The sequence below is a fragment of the Castor canadensis genome, chromosome 1 (genome assembly GCF_047511655.1).
Source record: "Castor canadensis chromosome 1, mCasCan1.hap1v2, whole genome shotgun sequence".
Lineage (NCBI taxonomy): Eukaryota > Metazoa > Chordata > Mammalia > Rodentia > Castoridae > Castor > Castor canadensis.
The window spans coordinates 74,590,561-74,601,902 of NC_133386.1; the positions used below are offsets into that span (position 1 = coordinate 74,590,561).

The 11,342-nt window shown below is 37.9% G+C and overlaps 1 non-coding gene across 1 annotated transcript; it reads right to left on the reverse strand.

Annotated features, from left to right (window-relative positions):
• Positions 1-9,865: 9,865 nt before the first annotated feature.
• LOC141416256 (U6 spliceosomal RNA) lies at positions 9,866-9,968 on the reverse strand. The gene has a single exon (XR_012441036.1). It is a non-coding gene; the product is annotated as a U6 spliceosomal RNA (small nuclear RNA).
• Positions 9,969-11,342: the final 1,374 nt, after the last annotated feature.

Genomic DNA, 11,342 nt, shown 5'->3' on the forward strand with positions numbered 1-11,342 from the left:
TACCACAGAGCTACACCCCAGTCTGCATTCTTCTCTTCTTTTTTTTTTTGTCAGTGCTGGGATTTGAACTATAGGCCTCATACTTGCTAGGCAGGTGCTCTACTACTTGAGCCACTCCACCAGCCCTTATTTGTGTTGGGTATTTTTCAAGATAGTGTCTCATGAACTATTTGTCTGGGCTGGCTTTGAAATGTGACTCTTCTGATGTCTGCCTCCCTTGCAGCTAGGATCATAGGTGTGAGCCATTGGTGCCTGGTTCTGCATTGCTTCTTAAGTTAAAGACGAAGCCCGTTGGTTTGGAGGAATTTCTTAGATACCATGCCATGAAATCATTCTGTATGTGCACATATGTAGGTCACCAAAAATTCTCTTCCTTCATACCTCTTGGCTGAGCCCCTGTTGCCTCATCACTCCCTCCGTGTGCCTTTCTCACAAAACTCAGCTTATGCATAACTATTTCATTGGTTACTCAGAAATGATATTATGAAGCTTCTATGGACTGAATTGTTTTCTCACCAAAATTCATATGGTAAAGTCCTTAAGCCCTAATGTGTTTGTATTTAAAGATAGAGCCTTTGGGAAGTAATTAGGTTTCAACAAGGTTATGAGTAGGGCCTTCATGATGTAATTAATGCCCTTATAAGAAGACATCACAGCTGGGCACTGGTGGCTCATGCCTGTAATCCTAGCTACTCAGGAAGCAGAGATCAGAAGGATTGCAGTTCAAAGCCAGCCCAGGCAAATAGTTCACGAGACCCTATCTCGAAGAAGCCCTTCAAAAAATAGGGCTGGTGGAGTGGCTCAAGGTGTAGGCCCTTAGTTCAAGCCCCAGTACCACAAAGAAAAAAAAAAAAAAAGGGAGAGAGATTACCAGGGTGCTCATTCTCTCTCTCTCTCTTTCTCTCTCTGACAGAACATAATTGTGCTGGCAGCTTGACTTTGGGCTTCTAGCCTCCAGAAGGAGAAAATAAATTTCTGTTGTTTAAGCTGCCTATCCTATGGTGTTTTGCTATGATAGTCTGAGCTGACTAAGACAGAAACGTTGCACTTTCTAGCACTTGCCAGCACTTGCCAGCATGAGGATGTTTTCTGAATGTCAAATGGTTATCAACTTTTAGTGTACTGGAATACGTTAGGATGAATATAAACTACCGTTTCTTACCACTTACATACCATCACATCGGGGCTGGAGCTGGGTCTAGTCACAAAATGCCACAAAGAGATGCTCATTGTTACTGCTCAAAGGGTATTGCTTAAAGAGCAGAACTAGGCACAAACGACAGAGACTCCTTAATGTAATTTCAGGGATTAGGAAGTCTCACCTCTTTCTCTGCTGGGGCCATGCTTTTATAATTTGTGTAGATCACACACTTTCTCTGAGTTTTGCGTAAGTATAATACTATACCACTAATTATTATCACAGTATCGCTGTACCTGTAATTATTACCAAATACTGTGCCACTAATTATTGTATAAAGAGCTCAAGATTTTTTGCTTTTTAGTTGTATGCCTGGGGAAAAAAAAGCAGCCCAATATGTACAATTTGAGCCATCTACCACAGCTCTGGCACATTGTAGTAATGCCTTCTAAGAAGTGTTGTGTTGAGTACTTTCAGTATGTTCAGATCGAATGGTTCAACTAATTCTTAATTGATCAGTGGCTGGACTGAGTGTGATGGCAGGAGGGCAACTGCTTGAGACATTTAAGCCATTCCTATGTCAGAAACATGTATTGTCGGTTTCACTTTGGGGGGAAAATCACACTAACCCATAAATGATTGTGATTGTGCTGTGCATTCAGAATGAGATGATTTCTGGATGAAAGTAATGACTGGAAATTATGTCTGAAGACTCATAAGGATGGTACTCTTTCCCCACGTTCTCTTTATAAGAAATTCTAGTGTTCTTGACTTCATTTCTGTATGTGTTTCAATAAGCAACAATTTATTACCAGAGTAGGTGAAATGATTATTTGGGGGGCAGTTAAAGAAAAGACAGAATTAGAAATAGAAAAGAGGAAAATGACGAAAGTACTGGTGACAGATGAGAACAAAGTTTTAGAAATTTTGAGCTAGAGAAAGAAAGACAGAGGAACAATGTCAAAGCCTTGGAGCTATCTTATTATGTCTGTTAGAACAAAGAACTGAGATTCATTTAGAGGAGCAGGTTCATGGGGGCCTTTCTTAGGCCTCTGGTGGGGTTTTGGAAGCAACAGTAAAGAATCCTGGGTAACAAAAACCCAAAAGCTTTAAATTTTGGATGAAAAAGTAGACACACACAAGACAATTTTCAGGATGTGTATTATCTATAGAAAAGTCAAACAAGTTTACTAGCATTTCTTTGAAACTTCAAAGGAAGGCGATTCACAAAGTTTCTAGTAAGCAGGAAATGGAAATTAATTGCTTGACACCCACTATTACTCATTTGAAATGTATTTAGACCCAGCCTCAACATCATCCCCTACATATAACAGACAAAATGACAGTTTTTTTTTTCTTGTCATTTTTATTTATTTATTTTTTTTTCATTTTTCTTTTATTATTCATATGTGCATACAAGGCTTGGTTCATTTCTCCCCCCTGCCCCCACCCCCTCCCTTACCACCCACTCCACCCCCTCCCGCTCCCCCCCCTCAATACCTAGCAGAAACTATTTTGCCCTTATCTCTAATTTTGTTGAAGAGAGAGTATAAGCAATAATAGGAAGGAACAAGGGGTTTTGCTGGTTGAGATAAGGATAGCTATACAGGGCATTGACTCACATTGATTTCCTGTGAGTGTGTGTTACCTTCTAGGTTAATTCTTTTTTGATCTTTTTTTAAGACTAAAAAACTTTATTGCCAGAGGACTTGTACTGTAAGAAATGCCTAGGTAAGTTCTTTAGGCTGAAGGTAAATGATACAAGGTAGAAACTGAGATTCCCAGAGTGAATTAAAGATTGTTAGAAATAGTAAATATCTGGGTAAATACAAGAAGACTTTGAAAATGACAGTTTTAAAAAGAAGAGTATATCTTGTAGATGTTTTTAAAATATTTGTTCAGGTTCACAATCTCATCTAAAATCCTTAGGGCTCATATTGATATAGATATATACATATCTATGTAGACATATATCTCCCACATAGACTTCAGGAAAGTAAATCATAGTCAAGCATATCAATAATTTTCAGCAAAACATTCATACTCACACAAAATGGAATAAAGATTATAAATCATGCCCTCAGATTGGAAGAGAATTTGTTGACAAATGAATCCCTGTTAGGTCAGATTTTACTCACTGCCAATGGTTTATAAGTTGTTTTTCAGTTTTAAGAGATTCTGATTTCAGATGTAAGATTGTGAGAGTATAGACCTATATTACTTTTTAAAAAACCAAATTTCAGTTTGGCTACCAACTATGGAGTGGTGTCAAGTAATACTTTTCTACTATAGCTACAGTTACAGACTCTGGATCGCAGAGTATAGAGTACATTTTTGCTGACATGGCATATCTCGTGGGGTTGATTGTGAAGGCCTTCCCCAGTGACTGCAGGCCAGAACCATTGGGACAGTCTGTCTTGTGATCATGGTCAGAAATATATGTTCAAACTTTCCAATTTTTTTTTCCAAATGTCCCTGTCTTTGGTGGATAGAGGAGGTTAAGTGATCCAATTAGAACATGTTTTTGGATCTCACAGATAGTCAGAAGACAACCTGGGCTGCTTAGCCTATTCATTGTAGGAAGCTAACTTACTCCATCTAACTCTCGTTTGCCCCCAAACGATAAAGAACATATTCTGCTCAGGTTTTATGATGAAGTGTGTATTATTTTTGGTCTAACAGTAACTCTCTCTCTCTCTCACTCTCTCTCTCTCTCTCTGTATGTCTCTCTCTCTGTAATATCCAAATTGGTTGTAATGTTGCATTGGCCATTACTAAAAGTCAGACTAGAAACAGGCCTTTAACTGTATGGCCCTTTATTGCTTCATAGGCTTCAATTCAGCTTGCAATTATTATTAGATGCAGCAATACCAAGGCAAAAGAAACAAACAATAACACAAAACCACAGTAAACCTAGATGTACAAAGCAAGGACATTTAAGGAAAAATGAACAAACTGAGCAAAACAGAGGAGCAATGGAAAAGCAGTATGGAATTAGACATGGACTGATACGTGTGGTCTAATGTGCTTCTATGTATTGTTTCTATGGTCTCTCTGCCAAGTACAGAGGGAATAATAATAATAGTGATAGCTAGTATGCACTGAACAATTTTTATGTGCTAGGCACTGTCTAGGTTCTATACATGAAATAGTTTATTCACTTTCTGCAGCACCCTAGGAAGAGGGTATTATTACTACCTATGTTTAGTAGATGAAGAATCTAAGGCAAAGAGCAAGGTAAATGTGCCAGAGTTATAGAGCTAGGAAAAAAGTAGAGGTGGGCAGGCATTTCCCATTCTTAACCCAGCATAGCCCAGGCAGTTCCCACTTTTAACCACCATCTTATACCAGTAATCAAATGAATATGAGGATCAAAAAAAGAAGAGTCAAGCCATCACAAGAAAATCAGTGATACTCTTAGGAAAGTGTAGAACCAGGTTGAAGTGAAGTTGAGAATGTGTAGTGGACAACTGAGTTGTGTGGCCTGGCATCAGAACTGCTTTGTAGTAGGTACAGTCCTGAGTCTTGTTTGTGGGATCTTCTCCTTTCAGAATCTCAGTCTCCATAGCTGTAGTGTGTCTGACTGTACTAGCATGTGAATGAGCTCTGACTCAAGTGGTTCTAGTCTGGCCTTCCATTCTCTTGACTGTAGGGATTGGCTTACTGATGGGTGACTGATTCCAAAGGAACCTATCGATGCTAGAAGTCTTTCGCTGAGGATCCTGGGAGAAAGGTAGATGTTCTTGCCTGCTGAATTTAGAGTTGAGAGGTTCTGAATCTCAACCATGCCTTCTTCAACCACCAACAATCTAATGGAGTCTGTGACCAGTGATACCAGTGTAGAAAAAGAAAGGCCGAGTTCCAAAGACAAGACCTGATGCAGTCATGACCAAACTCTGTTACTCAAAGTTTCAGTTGTTCAACCAATAAATTTCCTCAAGAAAAAACTCATTTATATTGATTCTTTGTCACCTAAAACAAAATGAAATAAAAGTATTAGGCTGGAGATATAGCTAAGTAGTAGGGCACTTGGTTAGCACTTACAGAAGCACTGGGTTGGTGGCTCACACTGGAAAAAAGATATTACCGAATATAGAGTAGAAATATGGAAGAACCAGGTGCCAGTGGCTCACACCTATAATCCTAGCTGTTTGAGAGGTTGAGATCAGCAGGATTGCAGTCTGTGACCAGCCTGGGCAAATAGTTTGCAAGACCTCATCTCCAAAGTAACCAGGGCAAAATGGACTGGAGGTGTGGCTCAAACAGTAGAGTGTCTGCTTTGGAAGTGTGATGCTCTGAATTCAAATGTAAGTCCCACCAAAAAAAAGGGTAGAAGAGAAGTATGTTTGTTTGATAAGTTGTGTCTGCTGTTGTTAGAAGAATTGTAACTGGAGATGTTCCAGAGATACTGGAAATCGAAACTAAAATGCAAGATCATGTGTGGAGATGTATGTTTAGGGGCTCCTTGTTTAAGAGGTAAAATTGATGATAAAGAGGCTAATTGAACAAGTGTAGTTATTAGTCAGTTTTCTGTAGCTGTGACAAAATACCTGAGAGAATCAACTTAAAGAAGAAAAGATTTATCTGGGCTCATGGTTTCAGCACTTTCAGCCCACAGTGCGTGCCTTGGCTCTGCTGTTTCTGGGCCTTTGGTGAGGCAGGTGGGGAGCATGGGGTGGAGGAAAGCTGCTTACCTTATGGAGGCCAGGAAATGGAAAGAGAGAGAGGAAGGGGCTAAATGGAATATATTACCTTCAAAAGCATGCCCCCAGTAATCTACTTTTTCTAGTCCAATAACCATTAAGCTATGAATCCACCAATGCAGTAATTGTTTTTTTTAATAATTTTTATTAGGATATATTTGTTATACAGGGGTTGAGTCATAGTGACAATTCTGACTAGAATTATATTGTATATTAATTACATTGACCTCCCTCCATTTTTTTTTGGCAGCATTGGGGTTTGAACTCAGGGCCTCACTCTTGCTAGTCAGGTGCTCTTACTGCTTGAACCACTCCTCCAGCCTTTTTTTTAGGGTGACTTTTTTTGAGATAGGTTCTTGCAAACTATTTGCCTGAGGCTGTCTTAACTGTGAGCCTCCTGATTTCTGCCTCCTAAGTAGCTAGAGTTACAGGCCTGAGCCACCTGCACCAGCTGTAGTAACCCTTCGATGAGGTTAAAGCCCTCTTGATCCAATCACCACCCAAAGACCCTGCCTTTGAACACTGATGCATTGGAAATGCATCCTTCAACACATGAGTGTTTAGCGAGGTGTTTCAGATCCAAACCATCACAGTGGTTAAGCTCTGTAATTAAGGAGGTTGTGTAGTTGAAAAGAAAAAGCAGAAACAGAATTCTAGTGAAGTGTTCTTCTTAATATTTTCATAATATATACAGACCAATCAATAAAATCATTCTATTGCATTTCTCTAAAGTATAATTCTGTCCTGAAGTAATATATTTTAGTGCTTGAAATCTTTAATAAATATTCTATCATACACAAAAATATGTATAAAAATTGAACCTAAAGCAATTTTATTGTCTATGATTGTTGAATACTGAAAACATTTCTCTGGATTGTGGTATCATTATAGTTATTTAAAGTACGAATTTACCAAAATAACATGCAGATATTACAATTTGATAAATTATTAGCAAAAACATTTTGGAGATACATGTGGAGGTAGATGTAATTCCTATGATTGCCACCTCTGTGTTAAGTACAGGAGCAATAATGACAATAATTACAGCAAAAGTAGTTCATGTGTATTGGCATTCATTTTGTGTCAGGCATTGTCTAAGTCTTCTTTGTGCTAGTTTATTTATTCTTCACAGTAACACTATGATGTAGTGATTCTATCCACATTTTAAGTCCATCTGTTAAGAACTGTTATAATTTCTTATCATTAGAAGAAGATGGGATTTTCAACATTATTTATAGTCTATTTTTTAATTTTAATGATGTAAGCCCTGAGAAATCTTTATTTCCAAAGTAAAGTAATGAAAATAGATGATTTTTATTGTGGCAACATTACTCAGCTTAAAAACTTATTTCAAGTTACATGCCAGAAGTATTGCATTTTTATTTTAAATAATAAATAGCCTGATTAGGTGGTTCTTCAATTTTGCTGAAATCACAGAATTAGAAGCTACCTGACTTGGTAATAATAATAATTGAACATGAATTTATGGGGAACTCTGTAGGCTTGATCAGTGGGAGGGGAAGGGAGAGAGGAATGGATACTGAGGGGTGAAGAGGATTGAAGTATACTTCACATGTACATATGAACATAGCATAGTGAAACTCACCAAACATTTGAAAAGAGGGAATAGTGAAGGGGGGGGAATGGAAACACAATAGAGGGAGTGAACGTGTTCAAAGTACACTGTCCACGTGTATGGAATTCTCACAATGAAATCCCTTTATATTATTCAAAAATACAAAAGAAACCAACTAGCAAACATATTTGTTACTCAGTTATTAAAGTCACTTAATTTCTGGGAGTCTCTGCAAGAGGCAAATACTTGTCCAACGAGTATTAGTTACTCTTATTCTTTCACTTAGAGGGATCTCCGTGTGCTCAGAGTTTTAGATTTACTTCATTTAATCTATGGATGACATGTAAAATAGGTGGCCTATCTGGGTGCCAGTGGTCTATAAACCCAACTACTTGGGAGACTGACATTTGGAGGATTGCAGTTGAAGGCCAGCCCTGGCAAAAAGTTTGCATGACTCCACCTCCAAAACAACCAAAATAACCAGAGCAAAAAAAAAAAAAAGTCTTGAGGTGTGAGGCTTAAGCCTTTCATATGCAAAGGCCTGAATTCAAATCCCAGCCTCCCTCAAAAAAGTTGGCCTTCTTTTTTCCTTCCTTCCTTCCTTCCTTCCTTCCTTCCTTCCTTCCTTCCTTCCTTCTTTCCTTCCTTCCTTCCTTTCTTTGTTTCTTTCCTCTCTCTCTCTCTCTCTCTCTCTGTCAGTACTGGGAGTTGAACTCAGGCCCTGGAGCTTACCAGGCAGGAGCTCAACCACTTGAGGCACATTCCCAGTCCTCACACTTTCCATTAGAAAAAAATATGATTTCATGTTAGAATGAAATAGATTATTTAGTATACATCACAATAATTATCATCTTCCTTCCTAATTCTAATACTGACAGATATTAGATAAGTACACAGTTTTGCCAGGAGTTTATTACTGAATGACTACTATTCATCTTGCTAAGACTCTTGTTTTGCTCTCAGAATAGTGTATATTCAATGCATTTTGTGATAATTTGTAGAAGAGGGAAGAGATAAGGTTTCTGAGCCAAAACTTCTGCCCCACTCTACCATACATCTAAGATCAAAACAACTCAACACAGTGTCTAACACCTGACTTTATTCTTATTTATTTATTTATTTTACTATTTTTGTGCTGGGGTGTCATTGTGACATTTATAACACCCCCTCCAACATTCTTCTTTATTGCCCCTTCCTGATTTCTGCAATAGTTTCAACAGGTCCCACTTTTCCATTTACATACATGAGTACATAATATTTCTACCATATTCATCATCCCACACCCTTTCTCCACCTCCTCCCCCTTCCACACTGCTACCAACACCTCAGACAGGACCTGTTCTGCCCTCCTGTTCTCTGATTTTATAAAAAGAAAAAATGATATTTTTGTTTGTTTGAGATAGTTATACAGGGAGTTTACTTGTGACAATGCCATGTATATATGCATTATAACCCAAATTGGTTCATCTCCTCTATTTTTCTCTTTTCTACTTAATCCTCCTTTTTATGGTGATTTTGACAGGTTTAAAAGTTCTATATTCATTCTTGTATAGGAAGTACATCAACCATATTCACCTTAACTTCTTTCTTTTACTCTTCCTCTCTTATATATGACCTCTGCTTAGCATGGTCTGTTTTTCTTAACATTGCCTGTATATGTATTAGATCTATATTCCACATATAGATATTCATACCTCTATATGAGAGAAAATATGTGGACTTTGACTTTCTTAACCTGGCTAACTTCACTTAAGATGATGTTCTTCAGTTCCATCCATTTACCTACAAACAACAAAATTTCATTCTTCCTTATTTTTGAGTAAAATTCCATTGTATATAAATACCACATTTTCTTAATCCATTCTTCAATAGTGGGGCATCTTGGCTGTTTCCATAGCTTAGTTATTGTGAATAATGCTGCAATAAACATGAGTATGCAGATATCTTTATTGTAACCTGACTTACATTCCTTTTGAGTTTGTCTCTAGTAGTGGTATTGGTGGATCATATGGCAGCTCTATTTTTAGTCTTATGAGGAGCCTCCATACTGTTTTCCACAGTGGTTGTACTAATTTACATTCCCTCCGGCAGTGTGTGAGGGTTCCCTTTTATCCACATCCTTGCCAACATTTGTTGTTGGCAGTGTACTTCATGATACCTTGCTTCACTCTTAAAAAAAAATGTTTGAAACTCTGTGGTAGAGAGCTTGCCTAGTATGTGTGATGCCCTGGGTTCCATCCTCTGGATAGAGTGTGGAGGCAGAAGTAGGTTTAAGATAGAGAAAAGTGCTATGGTCTACTATAAATTTTTGGTGTCTTGACTAAAGATGGCTTCATTGACACAGATATGTAGAATTCTCTCCATGTTTTCACTCTGCAGTTTTCTCTCTTAGGGCAATACAATACAATAAGTTTTGGGATGCATGAGAAACATATCTTTCCTTTTTAAAAAAATGTGGAACATTTCACAAATTTGCATGTTTTCCTTGTGTGTGATTTATGCTAATCTTTTCTGTATTGTTCCAATTTTACTATATGTGCTAAAGAAGCATATCTTTGTTTTGTAACAAGAGAATATGTAATTATGAAAGGTAAGGGAATGTAAGAAAGGAAAGCCATCATCATGTCTTGACTAAGACATTATGCTTAGAAAAAAATACCAATGGAATATGAGGATTTGAAAACTGATGACACTAAAACTATGCATGTCCCTTTATCCCTTGAAAAGTCTTAGAGTATTTCCCCTTGCCCCCACAGGTGTACAGTGCCCTTTGAAGACTCTGTTTTAGTTATTTAAGGTTTGGGGAAGGTGATCCTCTCAGTTAATCAAGGAAACCCACAGAAAATAGGCTCTGAACTTGGGGCTTGTGCATGGGCTCCAGTATGGAGCATAAGACTCCTACAATTGCACTTAAAATGTTTGTGTGTTTATATGTTTTGGGAGAGAGAATTTCCAGGGTGCTTTTTATTATCAGTTTGTGATTATTATGGACAAAAAATGCTGGATCAAAATTCCTATAGCTAATGGATGCTTTCTTATTAGTGAAAATTGAGAGAAAATTTCATACCTTTTGTGGCTCCCGAAAGGTCTTAATAGCTTACAAAACTGAATATAATAAAACATTACTTTGAATGTGGAAGGGAAGTAGAGTAGATGGAACATGAGGGTTAGAAAATAGCATAAAGCTAAGAGCAAAGTGAGAGCATAAAGGGCTTATTGAGATGGTTTCCATTTCCTCATTAAGGACAGACCACTGATATGCTTTGTGTTTTCTAGAATCCAATAGCAGATGAACACCAGTTTACTACTAAATGCTGCATATAGCATATGGTGCTCCACATTGAGTAACTGCTGCTTTCCAGATGCAGGCCAACAGCTGTCACCTCAGATCTGTTGCTTGCTCATTCTATCAAATTTCCAGGAGAGAAAAGTTATATTCATGAATGGTTCCCCAAAGAATGTTCAGGCCACCCTTCTCTTTTACTGCTAAGTGTGATCCACATACCAGCAGCATCTGTGTGACCTGAGAACTTAGATTTGCTGAAACTGGGCCCTGACTGAGACCTTGTAAATCAGAATTTACATTTTGATAAGTGGTTTATGCACAGTATACTTGGAGAAACACTACTGTAAACCACATTCCCATCTTGAGTCCAGGAATCCCTGGATGGGCCTCAGTAAGACTGTGAATCCCTTGAAAATGTATTTAAATGTCATGCATGTGCATTTGTGCATTTTCTGGAGGAAAGACTGCATGATCGTTATGATCAAAAGAGTTTGCTTTGAACATATTTACATAAGGTTTAAACCATTAGCTATACAATTTCTAAAATATCTCTTTCGCCTTAATCAAAGCATCAGAAAGTTTTATAGCTTTAGACTGGGCACTGCGGCTCACGCCTATAACCCTAACTACTTAGGAGGC